At 47.3% G+C, this 19,190-nt stretch overlaps 1 protein-coding gene across 6 annotated transcripts in view; it reads right to left on the bottom strand.

The window, feature by feature from the left end:
- Nucleotides 1-18,872, bottom strand: part of TSNARE1 (t-SNARE domain containing 1) — a 519,305-nt gene extending 500,433 nt beyond the window's left edge. For 3 of the 6 annotated variants that reach the window (XM_069854776.1, XM_069854771.1, XM_069854777.1), the window contains exon 1: nucleotides 18,791-18,859. The gene's annotated coding sequence lies outside the window, so the exon portion shown is untranslated. Of the gene's footprint in view, nucleotides 1-612; nucleotides 922-18,790 lie in introns of those variants that run through there. The other 3 variants (XM_069854772.1, XM_069854773.1, XM_069854775.1) reach the window with 3 other exon arrangements.
- Nucleotides 18,873-19,190: the final 318 nt, after the last annotated feature.

Here is a 19,190-nt window from a genome sequence, read left to right on the forward strand (position 1 = left end):
CCAGCACACAGAGTCCAACACTGAAATCTCTGGATGTTCACGGCTCCTAACACGAGTTTCCATCTCCTTTATGTAGCCTTCGGTCAAGTGGACTCGATGATCCGGTGGGTCTCCTCCCACCTGGTTATTCTATGATTCTAAGTGTTTTTAAACTGCCTCTAAAAGCAAAAACCAGTGATGATTTTAATTTTTCAGAACAAACTACACCATGACAAATATCATCCTGCCAAGAAGGGGTTCACGTCCTTAAATGTAGAAACCTATTGGCCCAGTTTTACACAAGTATTAATACTATGCCCATCTCCAGGACACCCAATGGTGCCAGCAGCCTTAGAAGGATGAAAAAACAACATTGAGATTACCAACACACACTATGTCAGGCGTGCAATTCCTTGCTGAACGATCTTCTCCTTAATTCATCCTCCCACCCCTTCCCATCCCACAGAATCTATCTGTTTTCTTCTCTGACTCTATCTTGTCAGACAACTTCTCCACAGCAGGGTCTCTCCTTCAGCTGGACACTGTTCAGTAATGCCAAAGGGCCATGATCTTTGGTTAGCACCCATAGGAACGACCCCATTATACCGAAGAATTAATGACAACTCTGCCTACCTGCAGGCTTTGGGGTTTTTTTTAAGCCATGGTGTATATAATTCACATGATGTCAGTACAGGAATATCACACTAAAAATCCGGAATGCAAGGGGATGGGTTTTCCTCGTTTCTATGGTTATAAGCAATTTTAATGACCAACCTAAATAAAAAAGCTGGAAGAGAGAGAAAGTAGGAAGGAATGAGGTAGGAGTTTAATTTTGATTGACAAGACATAGCATAACGAGTTAAGATCTGTCAAATGCCTGCTGAGGATCACAAATTCTTGGCACATTGTATGGCAGACAGAATTAGTCTGAACACACAGTTTTACAAAACTGTTTCTTACTTCGTGAGATCACAGTTCACCATCTCTGTTTCCCCACACAAAGCAGCCAATATCATAACTACCAAAGGAGCCAAGGTATGGACCAAAAAAAAAAAAAATTATGTTATTTGTGCAATTTTCATTGAATCAAAGAATGGTTTGGGTTGGAAGGGACCATGAAGGCCATCTAGTACAACCCCCATGCAGTGAGCATCTTCAACCAGGTCAAGTTGCTCAGAGCTCCATCCAACCTGACCTGGAACATCTCCAGGGATGGGACACCTACCTCTCCCTCAGCATAAAAAATCTCTTCCTAATACCTTTTTTAAACTTCTCCCTTTTTAGTTTAAAACCATTATCCCTTGTCCTATTGCTAAAAGCCCTGCTAAAATGTTCTTCCCCAGCTTTCTTAAAAGCCCCTTTTAAGTATTGAAAGGCCACAATAAGGTCTCCTTAGAGTTTTCTCTTCTCCAAGCTGGACAAACCCAACTCTCCCAGCATCTCTTCATAGGAGAGGCGTTCCAGGCCTTTCATCATTCTGGTGGCCCTCCTCTGGACCTGCTCAAACAGGTCCATGTCTTTCCTGTTCTGAGGACTCCAGAGCTGGATGCAGTATTTCAGGTGTGGTGCCCCTGGTCAATATATGTGTTTACATATATAAAGGACCTTATTCCCAAGATTGTTAATTACAACAAACAATTTGAAAGGTATTATCAACTGCATCACTTTGGAATCACATCTACCTCACATTAAATGGTGTATAAATACAAAAAGAAGACAATTCCCGAGTAAAAGACCTTAAAATAGGAGACTGAACGCAGAGAGTTCAACATAAATTGAACGAGAAACATCAGGGAATGCAGAAACAGTCTGAAGAGACAGGAACACTGGCCTGATGGTTAGCTATGAGGTTCCCTGAAGATACCTCATCAAAAAAACAAAGTTAGGGGAAATGAAGAGCACATTGACATTCATAGGTGATGTCCCCAAGGGGGAAGAACAGAGTGACAGAGACTTGGAGCAATTCAAAGTCAGGAACAGTCATTTATGACCTTGAAAGGAAGAATCAACATCCTAACAAGGCATAAGGCATCACAAGAAGTGCTATTGGAAGATGTAACCAGCAGCTTCTGTTTAATATTGCAGAGATGCAAGGCGCAGCATAGGACAAACACAAAGAATCATAGAACAGTTTGGGTTCAAGTGGACTTCAAAGACCATCAAGTTCCATGCCACAGGCAAGGACAGCTCCCACTGGATCAGGTTTCTCAAAGCCTTGTCCAGCCTGGCCTTGAACTCCTCTAGGGACGGGGCAACCACCACTTACATGAGCAACCTGTGCTAGTACCTCAACACCCTCACAGTAAAGAAGATTCAAGACAACCCTGCACCAAACTAGGGAGGTGTTTTTATTTGACTCATCCAGTGTTGTTGAGATGGAAGCAGACATTGTGATCTTAACAGAACAATACACTTATAAGAGCACTTTACAGGCCACCACTTTCTGAATTCTTATGTATTTTCTTCTAATGTTTTAGAGAGCTCTGCTTTTTTTATCAAATCTGTTTGACTTTTAAGGAAGGAAAAACTAGGAAAGAGAGGATGAGGTTATGAAGGAGGGAAGTCAACAGCTCCTGAGATGCCTGCCAAGAGGATCTGCACTTAAACCATGCAGTTCTGGCAGAGAACACCCTCAAAATTTGGTATTTAGAAGTCTTACAGTGTTGGAACATATAATTAAAGGACACAAGTGAACTAAGCTGATCAACACAAACTTGTATCAAAGTCAGGAGAACATGTTCCCATAGCGTCTCAGCTGAATTAAACCCATCACCAGCACAAAGGAACTATTCAATAACTACGGTTTCACCTTAAAATATAGTTATAGGGACGTGTGTGAGAGGAGGGAAAGGATCTAAGCTCTTGCTAGTGTTCAAGTCATCTAGGACATCTTAAATATATCATTTAGTAATGAGACAAAGGGACACTAGAAGTCAAATAAGGTTGGAAAGTAGAATCATAGAATGGTTTGGGTTGGAAGGGGCCTTAAAGATCATCCAGTTCCACCCCCCTGCCATACGCTGGGACACCTTCCACTGGATCAAGTTGCTCAAAGCCTCATCCAACCTGGCTTTGAATAAGGATCAAGGACAAAACAGAAACATAAGACAAGAGTGGGTAAGAAGGTATAACCATGCAGAAGTTACTGCCAAGAGGTTAAAATTGCCGTCTGCTTTCATTGCTCAAATATTAACGAGGGCACCTTTTGGCCAGCGATCCCATGGCAGCTAATAGCTTCTCTTGATCTCCCTCAGTGCTCCTTGGCCTTACTTAGGCAGGATAACTATGTAACTTACCTCAAAAACCACATAGTTGCTGTAGCAGTAGCTGTTGAATACAACTGAGCTTGGGGGAGAGAGAAGGAGAAATGGTACCTCTGACTTCTACTGATGACTTTAAATTACTTCAAAAGCTTTAAATTGGAAGGGGGAAAATTTAGATTAGACATTAGGAAGAAATTCTTCACAATGAGCGTGGTGAGGCTCTGGAACAGGTCGCCCAGGGAAACTGTGGATGCCCCCTCCCTGGAAGTGTTCAAGAGGGGAGATTGAGATGAGATATTAGGAAGAAATTTTCTCCTGTGAGCTTTCTGGAGAGCAGGAAACCATCACATCAAAACAAACTGAGATGGAACAGATTGCCTAGAGAAAGTTGTGGACCTCCGTCCCTGGAAGTGTTCAAGGCCAGGTTGGATGAGGTCTTGAGCAGCCTGGTCTAGTGGGAGGTGTCCCTGCCCATGGCACGGAGGTTGGAACTGGATGATCTTTAAGATCCCTTCCAACCCAAGCCATTCTATGATTCTTTCATTTTATGATGGACACAGGAATATCTTGGACAGCCACTGATCAAGAACCATAAACTCACTGCTTTGGTTCTCCTCAGTTATTGTTGTTTCCTTCTCAGCAGTGCCACGATGAACTCAGTAACCAGTAAAATGAAACAACAACAACAACAACAAAAAAGCAATTCCTATTTTATCCAATTTCTTATTGAAAGCTTCCAAGCACCAAGCTGCCTATCGCCAACTTGAAAATAAAAGTCAAAGCAGCACTGAGTTAGCTGGCATAAGCTCATTTATTATCAGACAATGCCTTCACACCTCCCAAACCAACTCTGCAGCCATCAGAGCCACCTCTTGCCTGAACAGTGCCCAGAATTCACTTGCAACTGGATTTACTGCTTCTGGAAATTCAAGTTACAGAGGTGATGTTACATTTTGTTTTGCCAATGTTAATCTAATACCTTTTTAAAGGTGCACACATTTCACCCTTTTGGCTTCCAACACTGAATTACCAGCTTTGCTAAGCTTCAGAATAAATGAGACTAGCGTGCCCTCTGGGCGAAATCCCTTTGCTGTAATCTTTATTCAAAACACACTGCTCCAGAGCCTTGCGTGCATTGCCAAAAATCGCCTTGAGGTTTGCTCTTAAGATGGCAATTTGCATATCAACATTTTGCTGCAAAGCTTACCCAATGTCCCCGCTATTATTTTAATACTCAACTGTGGGCGGCCCCCTGAGCGGCGCACAGAAGTGCACGCTAAAAATACTCTTGCTTTCCCCACCGGCTCTGCACATGACCACAGTTACCACCAGCTCAGATGAAAAACCAGGAGCAACGGCATCCATCCGCCTCTCAAGGAGGATGTACAAGCTCCAAAGTGCTTGAAAAACACGCTAAGAAGCAGAAAAGTATCTCTGCGTGTACAAAGGAAGGATACACAGGATATACACAGGCACCAGAGGAGGAAAATTGCGGAGAGAGACACCTTTGCAGCCAAGGAAAGGCTGCAAACCTCTTTGCAGAAGAGGTTTATCCAAGCTCAAGATTTACTTGGGAAGGCACATTAAGAGGTAATAAAGAAAAGCAGGCAAGGGAGGCATCGCCCGGGACATGAATTTAAGATGATGCTGAACAGAAGAAACCTCATGCACAGAATAGGAGTGATCCCAGGTGAACAGGAGTGCAGACTGATTCATGCCCCAGAAGGGAGATCCCAGTCCCGTTGGCCACACCATGTTGATGAAAAGACATAAAAAACATGGATTGCAGGTTCTTGTGTGCCCTCCTCCCCCTCACCCAGCAAACCCCAGTCTCAGAGGTTGTAATTATTTTTGGCAAGGCATAAAGAGATCCAGGAAATTAAACCAAAAACCAGAGTTATTTACAAGATGCAATGCAGAGAGTCAGCATCGGAGGCCAACAACCAAATCAGCAAGTGCAAGGTCACCCGCCTCTGCTTAGGAGAGCAGCTTTGCAAAGCAGTGTGTGGCCAGCTAGGCAAAATAACCAGCTTCGGTCTGCCCAGGAAGGCAAGTAATGGAAATGGAGCACTTTGAACCCCCCAAAAACACTGTCTCATTCAACTGCAAGAGCTTTATCAAGCTGGTAGGCTTGGAGATTATGTCCATTGAGATGGCGTTCGTCAAGATGAAGTTCAGCCCTTAACTGACCATGACAACTACCTGTCTCTATGGGAGAGAAACAAGAAGGACATCATGTCCATAAGTCTTCCTCCAATAAAGCTGTTGTAAAGGGAGGCAGCCAAGGGACTCTAACTTGCTCATAAAAGACTGGTGAAAACCACTCATCACCTCACCCCAAAGACCACTGTCTGCTCCCAAGTAATTATATTGTTGTCCCAGTCCAGGGAACACCTCAGATTTTGAAAAGCAATTGGCTTGCAGAGTAAAACTTCTCGCTCTCCTTCCTGAGAGCAGAGAGAAACGGCAAAAGCTGAACTTTCCATACAAGAGGAACCCCCAACAGGGCTGAAGAAGCCAGCAGCATCTCAGGGCCATGAAGCAACCACTGCAGAAAAAGTGAAACTTGCTTCTGGTTTTACCTTGGGCCAAAGGAAGATGGATGGTCAAAGCCAGGAGGTGCGGGGAGGGAACTGGAGGACCTTCAGGTTGCTTTCTGCCCACGCTCTTGATATTCAGTGTTCAAATGCTTTGTAAACAGAACCGAGGCCCACAGCCCTGTCTCCAAGTATGGGATTATACTAAATTCTAATTAATTAGAAAAAGGATTTCAAACACAATGCACTAGGAAAGGAATCAGACAAAGAGAGAATAGCAAGCCTGTGGACCCAAGAGCCCATAAGATATCTCTATATACAAAAGAAAACAAAACTATGTCTGAATAATGTGCATAGGGAAAAAAAAAGCGGGGAGGGGCAAAGCCCAAAGAAAAGGATATTTACAATTAAACTGTACATATTTCCATGACAGGGGGCGTGGGGAGGGGGAAAAATTCAAATATTTTCAACTGTCCCACGACTGGGGCAAAGGAGAAGAAACTCATCTGCTTGAAGAACTGAAGGTGATAATGAGGAAAATACCTGCAGTAAGACCATCAACCTGTTTTTTTCAAACACAAATATGAGCCAGTCATAGTGTCCCATTTTACTGTAACATCGTGGCACTGTTTACACCACTTGCCAAGATGCATCTCCAAGGGACCAGTTTTGGCACTTGGCTAGGATCTCAAGACATTTTTGTAGAACAATCCATACTTATGAAACTTGTCCATGGCATATGATGCATACTTAAGAAGTCTTTTAAAAGCACATGGTTGTTCTTGAAAGTAGGAGAGACAAAAAGCTTAGGACAGTATTTCTGAGGCTTTGACACCTACATTTTGCCACCTACTTCCACCTTCAGGCACTTGCAGTTAATGGAAGCTGAAGGTCCTTGGCACTGAGAAATCAACTCACTGACAAGCTGTGGCCCCAGCACACTATTCTGATTTTTTTTTTTTTTGGCTTCATTTATCAGTAGTAAAAGTAGTCCTAGTGAAATGACTTGATTTTTCACCGTCACTACAAATCTGGATAGCTCTCCCACCTGCATGAGAGGGTATGCAAGAAGATGGTGAGCATAGGCAGGCTGGACATGCTTTCCTGATCACAGCCATGCTTACTCACCATGGCCTGATCCTGCCTATACTGATTCCACAGCTCTGTCCACAGTGATCTCAGCAGAGAAAAGACTGAAAATTTCAATTCTTTAAAACAAAAGCATAAAAACCAAATCATAAAAGCAAAGAAAACCACATTCACTATTATAATATGTATATGTGAATTTTATATGTATGTGATCTTAAGCACTAAATTATAGAAATTATTTGTTATTTAATAGTATATATGTGTATGTTAGTTTAATTTCTCATATCTTTTTCACTGAGCATCTGCTCTTGGTCACTACTTGCAGCACAATATTCAATGGGATTGACATTAGGGTCTCTTTGGCAGAAATGGGCGCTCAGGTAAGAGAGTGGCTGGGTTACATCAGGCAGACAACAGAAACACCAAAATATTTAGGAAAGATAAATCACATCTCAAGCTATTTAGCAATACATTTAAACCTGTATGAATTGGTTATCTTAGAAACAAGAAGGTTCTCATGAGAGTCTAGGAAGGTAATAGTGTCAGAAAGGATCATAAATCACAGAATCATATAGAGTCATAGAATGGTTTGGGTTGGAAATAACCTCAAAGATCATCCAGTTCCAACACACCTGCCATGGGCAAGGACACCTCCTATTAGACCAGATTGCTCAAGGCCCCATCCAACCTGACCTTGAACACTTCCAGGGATGGGGCACACACAACTTCCCTGGACAACCTGTTCCAGAGCCTCACCACCCTCACTGTGAAGAATTTCTTCCTAATGTCCAATCCAAGTTTTCCCCCTTTCAATTTAAAGCCATTCCCCCTCAATCCATCACTCCACACCCTTGGAAAAAGTCCCTCCCCAGGCTTCCTGCAGGCCCACTTCAGGTACTAGAAGGTCGCCATAAGGTCTTCTCAGAGCTTTCTCTAATCCAGGATAACAACCCCAACTCTCTCAGCCTGTCTTCATAGCAGAGATACTCCAGCCCTCTGATCATCTTCGTAAGTAAATTGATAAGTCAGATGTTTATTGGGGGGAAAAAAAGTCAGAAGCTGCATTAAGGTTTAGTTCTTGCCTCACTTTGCAAGAAGGAAAATCTCAAGGTCTGCAGATCCCGACAGACAGATGCAGGTACATGGAAGATGGTAAAAAACAATATAGATTGATTTATGTCCTAATCCACAGCACCTACTCATACAGGCACAAGGGGTTTTTTATTTTGTTTTATTATCTGAGAAGAAACAATGTAATTCACTGGAGTCAACTTCAAGTTGTTGTAGCAATTACTATTAAAGGAAAAAAAAGTTTGCTTCCACGGCAAATAGAAGCAACAAAGAGGGCATTTCAATCATCAGCGGATGCTGAACAGTGCCTGTACACAACCAGCATTGTAAGCAAATAATTTCCATTATCCCCCTTCAAAAAAATCAAGCCCACGTGTTGGAAAGGGGATGCTTCGACAGAAGCAACAGCAACATGACACAAACTCAAGGGATCCCCGTCTGCAGCTCCTGTTTCCAGGCAGATGAAATTACAATAAACGGCAAATGAAGAAAATATGTCATGTATATCAAACACGGCGTTACCCTGCAAGTCAGCACAGTTCCTGCCGCCTCATCAACCTTCCCCATCACCAAACAGGTGCACGACAGCATTTTTAATCCTCTCTCCAAAATCAGAAGAATTCAGAGCATAACAAACATCTCCAGGCTGAGACATAGGATGCTGCAAAGCATTTGCTAGCAGTTCAGCTCAAACATAATTGCAATTACCTGCAGTTTGTTGCAACCACTGCTCCCTCTGATAAAAGAAAAAAAAAAAAAGTCATTTCTTTTAGCTGCTAATGTTTTCCAAACTAACTATTCAGATTGAAAATTTCAATACCAGTTGTCTACCAAGGATTAAGTTAGATGAGGAAATTCTGACGGAAAGCATGAGTTTTTTGAATTAAAACCTCTACCTTTGTAGAGCTCAGACTGGACTTTTCCTGCAGGTTTTTTTTTTTTGTGTAAACCCTAAGCCACCATTGCAGAGCTCACAAATCTAGTGAGACATCATCCAAGTCTTCCCCAAACAGCCAGGCGGGGGGGACTTTTATTCCTTAAGACACCCTAAAATTGGAGTGCATGAGCTGCACAGTGAGCGCTGCTGTGTGCAGACTGTGATCATAGTGAAGAGACATCCCATGCTGTTAGATAAATAAGGTAATTTCAGGGGAAAATAAAAGAAAAATTAAGAAAAACAGTGTTCATGGCTTGTATATGCCTTCAGCACAGAGCTCCAGAGCAATCTGCTTATATGAGATTTTTCAATAAGCAGCCATGAATAGCAAGTTTGGGGTTTCCCTTATACCATATTCGAGTCCCTGGCATCTCACACAGCAAAGAAATGGGTTAATTCAAAAATTTGGGTCACAACACCTCTAAATCTGCCTCTTTTTCACATGCAGAGAAATGAAGGAGGTAACTCCCTCCTCCACGCAGAAGCATCACAAGAAGATTCGTTATAAACTGGAAAAAAAGAAAAAAAAAAGCAACAGGCTTCAGCAATGAGCATGATCCAAGTCTCTTATAAAAGTTTTGTTTTACAGAAATAAGGACTGCGGCCGCCTACAACACAGCAGGGTTGGAATAAAATTCTACAGCATGGTTGTCTCCTGCAGTCCTTTACTCCATGCAGCAGATGATGGAGGAGTCTTATGGGGCGAGGGGAAATAATACATGGCCACGTTCTTCAAGACTACAATCAAAATAAACATATGCAGGAGGGAAAGAAGGACAAATAAAGTCCCCAACAATGTCAAAAAAAAATCACATTTTTGCAATGTGTGGTTTTGCAGCAAGAGTGACAGCAGAACAAGAGCAGAACGAACGCTACACAATGAAAAGCATAAACCATTTTTGCAGTTATTTTCTGCTTTTATTTAGGGAAGAGATTACAGAGATAGCAAAGAAATCACAGCCTTACCCAATACAAGCCTTTACTTTAAAAAAAAAAAGTGAATTTACTTTAAAAAAAGGTAAGTATACGTATCACGTCCATGTTCAACTTCATTCAAGGAGAAACTGGAAAATGTTTTGCAGATTTTGCTTGCAGCATCCCTGCAGATGAGTAGCCAACGTGCCTAAGCTGCCCTTGGGAGAGCTTCTCCCTACAGCTCTGCATCCCAGCAGAGTAAGATAAATTCCTTCTGATAGATCATTTCATAGAATCATAGAATCACCGAATCACTTGGTTGGAAAAGACCTTTGATATCATCAAGTCATAGAATCGTAGAAACGTTTGGTTAGAAAAGACATCTGAGATAATTGAATCCAACTGTACCTATCCACTAGTAAACCATAACCCTGAGCACTTCATCTATCTGTCTTTTAAATACTTCCAGGGATGCAGACTCAAACAATTCCCTGGGCAGCCCCTTCCAATGCTTGACAACCCTTTCAGTGAAGACATAGTTCCTCAGGTCCCATCTGAACCTCTCCTGGTGCAACTTGAGGCCACGTCCTCTTGGCTTATCACCTGTCACTTGGGAGAAGAGACAAACACCCACTTCACTACAAGCTCCTTTCAGATAGGAGGTCTCCCCCTAGCCTCCTTTTCTGCAGGCTAAACAACCCCAATTCCCTCAGCCTCTCTTCATAAGATTTGTTCTCCTACGCCTCCACCAGCTTCAGTGCCCTTCTCTGGACATGCTCCAACACCTCAATGTCCTACTTGTAGCAAGGGGCCCAAAACTGAATGCAGTATTCATGGTTTCTTCTGTATTTTGTACCCATTTTCAGAATAAATTTTATAAAGCATCTGATCACCCAACGCAACCATTGCTTTCTAATGGTGCTACAAGTTAAATAGATATAGAAAAACAAAATAATCCATCCGCCCCCTTTTTTTTAGCTAAATGTAATTTTTTCCATCATCTGAAACATTGAAAAGCAGGGACATGCCCATGCACTGCAACAAAAGAGATGGCACCTGCCTACTGAATTTCCTGACTAGTGACACTACGAAGAAAAAGAAGAGTTTTAAATAGAAACCTCCCTGCAAGTGTTAAATCAGATTAATTTAACTCTTTTACATTATTTTCATCTTCCATACCATCATCTGCAAGGCAAGCAGGAACAAAAAACCAGAGTTTAAGATTCTTATCTCAACCACATTCCTTTGGAAACACAGGGTATTATTAAAAACCACAAATAACCTTCCTGACAGCAAAAGGACACGTGCTGCCTTGCAGCAGGGTGACAGTATGAATTCTATACGTAGTTTTTCGGGCACGCAAGTGATGGGTATGAGCTTCCCTTCGTCCTTGCAACACTTAATGCTGCTGCTGGCAACGCCAGCACAAGTTTGTGGCCAGGTTTTGAATTTGCACATGTCAAAAAGAATGCTGCAAAAGAATAAAACTCAATCTGAAGTGTTGGTGATGCTGCTGGAGGACAAGGTTTGCAATATTTCCCCAGCGTATGCCGGCATGCAGGGACTTGATGCTTCATTTTGTGAGTTAAGCTTATGCTTAAATATCTAGATGAAATTTAGACCAAATGGATCACGCTGTAGGCAAACGCAGCTGCTCTTATGGTCCGGGGAGACACCACCAACCACATCCCAGTGCAAGGACCTGGTCCTCCATCCATCCATCTGGTCTCATGGGGATCAGACCTGGATGCACAAGTCCTTTCCAGTCCAAGCAGCCTTCACCCTGATGATGATGGCTCTAACCCCACATGAAACGTGCAGAGGCTTCTCCTGCCCACACAAAGCCCTCAGGTGTTTCCACAGTCCCCTGCACCACCAGCCACCCTCAGAAGTTCCATAAAAAGCCAAGCAACAGGCACCTACCCACCCCACTGCCCAAACTAACTCAACTGTAGGAAGGCAGATAACAAAGGCAGGAAAAGTAAATTAGATTTCCTAAAAGTCCTTTCCATTTTCATCTAGCAGAATGTGTTTATGGTACAGGCAGGGAATCGAAAGTATTATTTTTATCTTGATATTATTTACCCTTTCACACTTGCTATTTAAACATCCCTGAATTCCCAGAAGAACCAGCAATTCAAAATACCATTTGATACATATTTATAAGCATGGGGAAGCACAGACTCATTCATTTTCAGCTTGCCTACTTTTTCTATTTTTTTGCATTAGATTTTAAGTGCTATAATATCGACATGTGAATTTATCAAAACACAAAAGTATTATTTCTCCTCCACCCTCAGAGCAGGCATCATGTTGGCTGGGAGACCTGGTCATATAGAAGAGCTGTGTGGTGAAAGGCAAATGACAAGAAGTTTAAAATAAATTTAGAGAACCTCAAACTCAAAAATCAAGAAGTTGTGAGAAAAGGAACAAGGTTTCTTCCACAAAAGAGGATGGGAGTAAGACTTTCTTACCTAAATCTCTGTTCTACCAATCTCTGCAGCCAACCTATGATAAATAACTTGCAGTCATCACACAAGAAGCAAGCTTGGATACCAGCAAAACCACAGCAGCACAGCATTATACTGCAAAACGCCTTTGAATCAAGCAACTACCCCTCATCATACTCATCAAGTTCCAACTCCCAGGCCATGGGCAGGGATCCCACTGGATCAGGTTGCTCAAAGCCTCATCCAACCTGACCCTGAACACCTCCAGGGATGGGGCATCCATGACTTCTCTGGGTGACCTGGGCCAGTGCTTCACCACCCTTACAGTAAAAAAATCCTTCTGGATATCTCATCTAAATTTCCTCTAAATATCTTCTCCATCACAGCTGGAGAAGACAGCAGAGCAGGACGGTGCAAAGGGGCCAGATAGCATCTGGCCTGAGTCATTGGTGATTTAAAGATCTGAACCATCTGCATTGATTCCTGGATCAAGGCAATACAAAAACCAACAAGGACGGATAGAGCATTGCATATTCACAGCCCCACTGCAAAGGGAAATACAAGCCTGTAAAAAGGGGTAAATGCTGGATAAAACTTGAACCTCACTGCTGTTGGATGAAGTAAAAAGGAGGAAAACAGAAAAAAAACTCTTAGATTAGTCCAGCCTAATGCATGACAAATCCAGGAAAAATGTAAGATTGAGCAGGATGAAGCATGAAGAACAAAACTTCAGGCCACCACCCCACGCATGTCTTACCCTGGGTTTGCAAACAAACGACCGCTTGTTTACGTGGCGCTCTCAGACAGGAGGAACGCTTGAGCTGCAAATGTCACAGAATATTTCATATGCAAACAATCAGAGGTTTTGCAGAGCATATTTGGTGTGATGGAAGAAGAATGACAGCTTTCAGGTCTCCAAGCCTTCTGCTTTTTGATATGAACACAAAGACACTGAACAGTTCAGTGGAAACACAAGAGTTCCCCAGTGAAGTCCACGCCAGCGCCAGATGCTGCAGGTTAATTGTACCATGCAGACAGGGTGAGCTTTTATTAAAAGCTTCAAACCATGAACATTTGGAAGTACAAACGCAACAAAAAAAGTTTCCACAAAGTCAGCCAAGGACTCTTGCAGGTGCTTTATAGATTTAAAAGTAGTTTCATTTGCTCTCCTGTATTTTCCCAAAAGCACTTGCAAGTCCATCTCTCTGACTCATTTAAGGCTAACGATTCCAGAATTAGCCTGGAAGAAAAAAGATCATAAATAAACACCATTATAACATGTGTGAGGTTAAAACTGAGCCAAAACCTGTTATTTAACTACAAGACAGGTCACACAGCAGTTCCCAATGTTGCCATCACACTGGAGGTTGGCACATCAAGTTTTCACTGTCAAACAATCATGTGTTGAAGTGACTGCAGGTAGTGGAGTGGGGACCTCATACACGTGCACGCTCAACAGCCACACGGGACACAAGCACAGTCTTTGGAAGTGTAGAAAAACAATTGGAACGAGTCTCTCTCCTTGCTCACAGCTTGCCAGGTAAGCCCTGTCCCCATGGGTACACACCCCTACCTTGTGTCAGGCCAGCCCTGTCCCCATGGGCACACTCACACTGTGGCAGGACAGTGCTGTCCCCATGGGCACAATCACCCTGTGCCAGGTCAATCCTGTCCCCAAGGGCACACATACAGCCTGTGCCAGGTCAACCCTGTCCCCACAGGCACAATCACACTGTGCCAGGACAGCCCTGTCCCTGTAGCCACACACACACCGTGTGCCAGGACAGCCCTGTCCCCACAGGCACAGTCACACTGTGCCAGGTCAACCCTGTCCCTGTCGCCACACACACACCCTGTGCCAGGTCAATCCTGTCCCCACAGGCACAAACACACCCTGTACCATGTCAATCTTGTCCCTATAGCCACACAAACCCTGTGCCAGGTCACCCCTCTGTTACATCCCTGTCACCCCCATCACACCGTGTTACCCCGTCACTCCCCTATCACAGCCTTGTTGACCCACCATTGCCCCATCTCACCCCTGTCACACTGTGTCACACCACTGTCACACCTGCTGTCACCCTCTGTCACACCCCTGTCAAATCCTGTCACTCCTACTGTCACATTGTGTTACCTAAAGACCTCCCTGTCACACCCCAGTCACACCTCCTATTATCCCGTCACACCCTGCCACACCCATCACACCCTGTCACCCTATCACACCTATTTCTGTCACATCCATGTCACACCCAGCACACCCTCTGCCACTCTCCCTTCACATCCATCACACTCATGTCACACTGTGTCAAACCATGTTTCCCCTGCCTCACCCCTGTCGCACCTGCTGTCATAACCCCCATCACCACCCTACCACCCTTGTCATGCCCCCATTACACTTCTGTGGACCCCATCACCCCTTGTTACACATGGTCACACCCCTGTCACCCCATCACACCCCTGTCACGCTGTGTTACCCCCCTGCCACACCTGGTCACACCCTCGTCACACCCCTGTCACACCCCTCTACCCCCATCAAACCACATCACCCCTTGTCATCCTATTACCTCGTCATCGCTGTCACATTGTGTCACCCCCTTACCTCTGTCACCCCCTTTACCTCTAGTCACACCCCTGTCCCCACTTGCTACCCCGTCCCAACTCATCACACCCTTGTCACACCACATCACACCCCTGTCCCCACCATGTCACACCCCATCTCACACCGCTGTCACACCATGTCACTCCCTGTTGTCTCCCTATTACATCCCTGTCATATTGCCTGTCCCCTCATGTCACAACCCATCATCACACTGTGCCGCTCCCTGTCCCCTGTCACAACTCTTCTACACCCTTTCTCCCCCATGTCATGCCCCTGTCACACCATGCCACTCCCTGTCCCATGTCGCACTCTTGTCACACCCTAGGCCACTCCCTTTCCAACACCCCTCCCTCATCCCAGTCACATCTCATGTTCCCCCATGCCACACCCTGTCACACCATGTCAATCCCTTACCCCCAGTCACATCCCTGCCACACCCTTGTCCCCCCACGTCACACCCCTTTCACACCCCCTGGTACTCCCTCTGCCCCATCCCTACCACACCTCTGTCCCCTTGATGTCACATCCCCTGTCACCCATGTCACATTCCTGTCACATCCCTGCCCCATCCCTGCCACACCCCTGTCCCCCCATGTCACACTGTGTCACATCCCTGTCCCCCATGTCACACTGTGTCACATCCCTGTCCCCCCATTCCCACACGTCACACCCCTGTTGCACCTCTTGCCCCCATGTTACACATCCCATCCTCCCTTGTCACACCTTGTCACACCTCTGTCCCTCATGCCACACCCCATGCCATACCCTCTCTTCACCCATGTCACACCTCTGTCCCCTCCCCATGTCACACACCTGTCACCCTCATGTCACACCATGTCACGTCCCTCTCACGCCCAGTCACCCCATGTCACACCCCCATCCCCCATATCACGCTCCTGTCCCCCATGTTCCCCACGTCACCACCAGTCCCCCATGCCACATTGCATGTGACCCCCGGTGACCCCATGTCACCCCTATACTACCCTGCCACCCTCTCTGTCACACTCCTGTCCCCTCATGTCACACCCCTCTCACACCCCCTGTTACCCCATGTCATACTGTGTCACATCCCCATCCCTCATGCCACTCCTCTTACACTCCATCCCCATGTCACATCCCTGTCCCCCTCATGTCACATACCTGTCCCCTCCATGTCACACACTCTTGCCCCCCATCACCCCCTGGTCCCTATGTCCATGTCACACCGTGTCCCATGTCACACTCTTGTCCCCTATGTCACACCTCTCTCCCCTCCCCATGTCAAACCCCTCTCACATCCCCTGTTCCCCCATATCACACCATGTCACACCCCCTGTCCCCTCATGTCACACCCCATGTTATGCACCCTGTCCCCAAAGCACGCTCCATGTCACACCCTTGTCCCTCATGTCACTCCTTTTATACCCCTTCCCCATGTCACACACCCTGACCCCCCATGTCACATCCTTGTCCCCTCCGTGACACAAACCCTTGTCCCCCCATGCCCATGTCACATCCCATATCACACCGTGTCCCATTCCACACACCTGTCCCCCATGTCACACCCCTCTTATACCCCATCTCCATGTCACACACCCTGTCCCCGCCATGTCACATCCCTGTCCCCTCCATGGCACACATCCTTGTTCCCCCGTGAGCTCCCGGTCCCCATGTCCATGTCACACCATGTCCCATGTCACAATCTTGTCCCTTACATCAAACCTCTCTCCCCTGCCCTTGTACACTTCATGTCACCCCTATACTCCCCTGCCACCCCCTCTGCCACGCTCATGTCCCCCCATGTCACACCCCTCTCACGCCCCCTGTTCCCCCATATCACACCGTGTCACACCTCCTGCCCCTTCATGTCACACCCCACGTCAAGCCCCCTGTCCCCAAGGCACACCCCATGTCACACCCCCATCCCTCATGTCACCCCTCTTATACCCCATCTCCATGTCACACACCCTGTCCCCCCATGTCACATCCCTGTCCCCTCCATGTCACACACCCTTGTTCCCTCATGAGCCTCCAGTCCCCACGTCCATGTCACACTGTGTCCCATGTCACACCATGTCCCATGTCACACTCTTGTCCCCTATATCACATCTCTCTCCCCTTCCCTTGTACACCCCATGTCACCCCTATACTCCCCTGCCACCCCCTCTGCCACGCTCCTGTCCCCTTATGTCACACCCCTCTCACGCCCCCCGTTCCCCATATCACACCGTGTCACACCCCCTGCCCCTTCATGTCACACCCCACGTCAAGCCCCCTGTCCCCAAGGCACACCCCATGTCACACCCCCATCCCTCATGTCACTCCTCTTATATCCTATCCCCATGCCACACACCCTGTCCCCCCATGTCACATCCCTGTCCCCCCCATGTCACACACCTTTGTCCCCCCATGGCCCCCCAGTCCCCATGTCCATGTCACACCGTGTCCCATGTCACACTCCTGCCCCATATATCACACCTCTCTCCTCTCCCCATGTCACACCCCTCTCACATCCCCTGTTCCCCAATATCACACCATGTCACACCCCCTGTCCCTTCATGTCACACCCCACGTTATGCACCCTGTCCCCAAAGCACACTCCATGTCACACCCTTGTCCCTCATGTCACTCCTCTTATACCCCTTCCCCATGTCACACGCCCTGTCCCCCCCATGTCACATCTCCGTCCCCTCCATGTCACAAACCCTTGTCCCCTCATATCACACCATGTCCCATTCCACACACCTGTCCCCCATGTCACACCCCTCTTATACCCCATCTCCATGTCACACACCCTGTCCCCCCATGTCACATCCCTGTCCCGTCCATGTCACACACCTTTGTCCCCTCATGGCCCCCCAATCCCCATGTCCATGTCACACCGTGTCCCATGTCACACTCTTGTCCCCTATATCACACCTTTCTCCCATCCCCATGTCACATCCCATGTCATCCCCATACTCCCCTGCCACCCCCTCTGCCACACTCCTGTCCCCCCATGTCACACCCCTCTCACACTCCCTGTTCCCCCATATCACACCATGTCACACCCCCTGTCCCCTCATGTCACTCCCCATGTCAAGCCCCCTGTCCCCAAGGCACACCCCATGTCACACCCCCATCCCTCATGTCACCCCTCTTATACCCCATCTCCATGTCACACACCCTGTCCCCCCACATGTCACATCCCTGTCCCCTCCATGTCACACACTCTTGCCCCCCATCACCCCCTGGTCCCTATGTCCATGTCACACCGTGTCCCATGTCACACTCTTGTCCCCTATGTCACACCTCTCTCCCCTCCCCATGTCACATCCCTCTCATATCCCCTGTTCCTCCATATCACACCATGTCACATCCCCTGTCCCCTCATGTCACACACCCTTGTTCCCCCGTGAGCCCCCAGTCCCCATGTCCATGTCACACCGTGTCCCATGTCACACTCTTGTCCCCTATGTCACACCTCTCTCCCCTCCCCATGTCACATCCCTCTCATATCCCCTGTTCCTCCATATCACACCATGTCACATCCCCTGTCCCCTCATGTCACACACCCTTGTTCCCCCGTGAGCCCCCAGTCCCCATGTCCATGTCACACCGTGTCCCATGTCACACTCTTGTCCCCTATATCACATCTCTCTCCCCTCCCCTTGTACACCCCATGTCACCCCTATACTCCCCTGCCACCCCCTCTGCCACACTCCTGTCCCGCCATGTCTCACCCTCTCACACCCCCCGTTCCCCCATATCACACCGTGTCACACCCCGGTCCCCCTTGTCACACCCCGTGCCACCCCCAAACTCTGCCTGCCACACACCTGTCCCGCCATGTCACACCCCGTTACGCCCCGTCCCCGCATGTCACACCCCCCTCGCCCCCGCGTTCCCACGTGTCACACCCCCTGCTCTCCCGTCACAGCCCTGTCCCCTCCCCCTGTCCCCCGTGTCCCCCCCGGCCTCGCGCCCCTCACCTGCCGCCGCGCCCCCCACTCGCCGCGAGGCTGCGCCGTGCCGCCGGCACCCAAACATCACGTGACCGCGCCGGCCCCGCCCTGGACACGTGTGCTCCTTCCCGAGCCCCGCCCGCCGGAGTCCCGAGCCCGCGGGGGCCGCCGCGCGAAGGTGTCAATTTGAACTACAACTCCCAGCAGGCATCGCGATAAGGTTCCACGCCCCTTCAACCAGTGACCAATCACCGGTGGGCTCTTCCCGTGGCCACGCCTCCATTTCCGCCCACCCCCCTCCTTAGTGTCAGCTCCGCCCCCGGGCGCTGCCGGGTCCTCAGTGAGACCGTTCCTGTTACTCTCCGTTCCGCCCTCCCATCCTCGCCCTCCTCCTCTTTTCCGGCCCCCTCAGGGGGTCCCTGCTGCT

The sequence above is a fragment of the Phaenicophaeus curvirostris genome, chromosome 3 (genome assembly GCF_032191515.1).
Source record: "Phaenicophaeus curvirostris isolate KB17595 chromosome 3, BPBGC_Pcur_1.0, whole genome shotgun sequence".
NCBI lineage: Eukaryota > Metazoa > Chordata > Aves > Cuculiformes > Cuculidae > Phaenicophaeus > Phaenicophaeus curvirostris.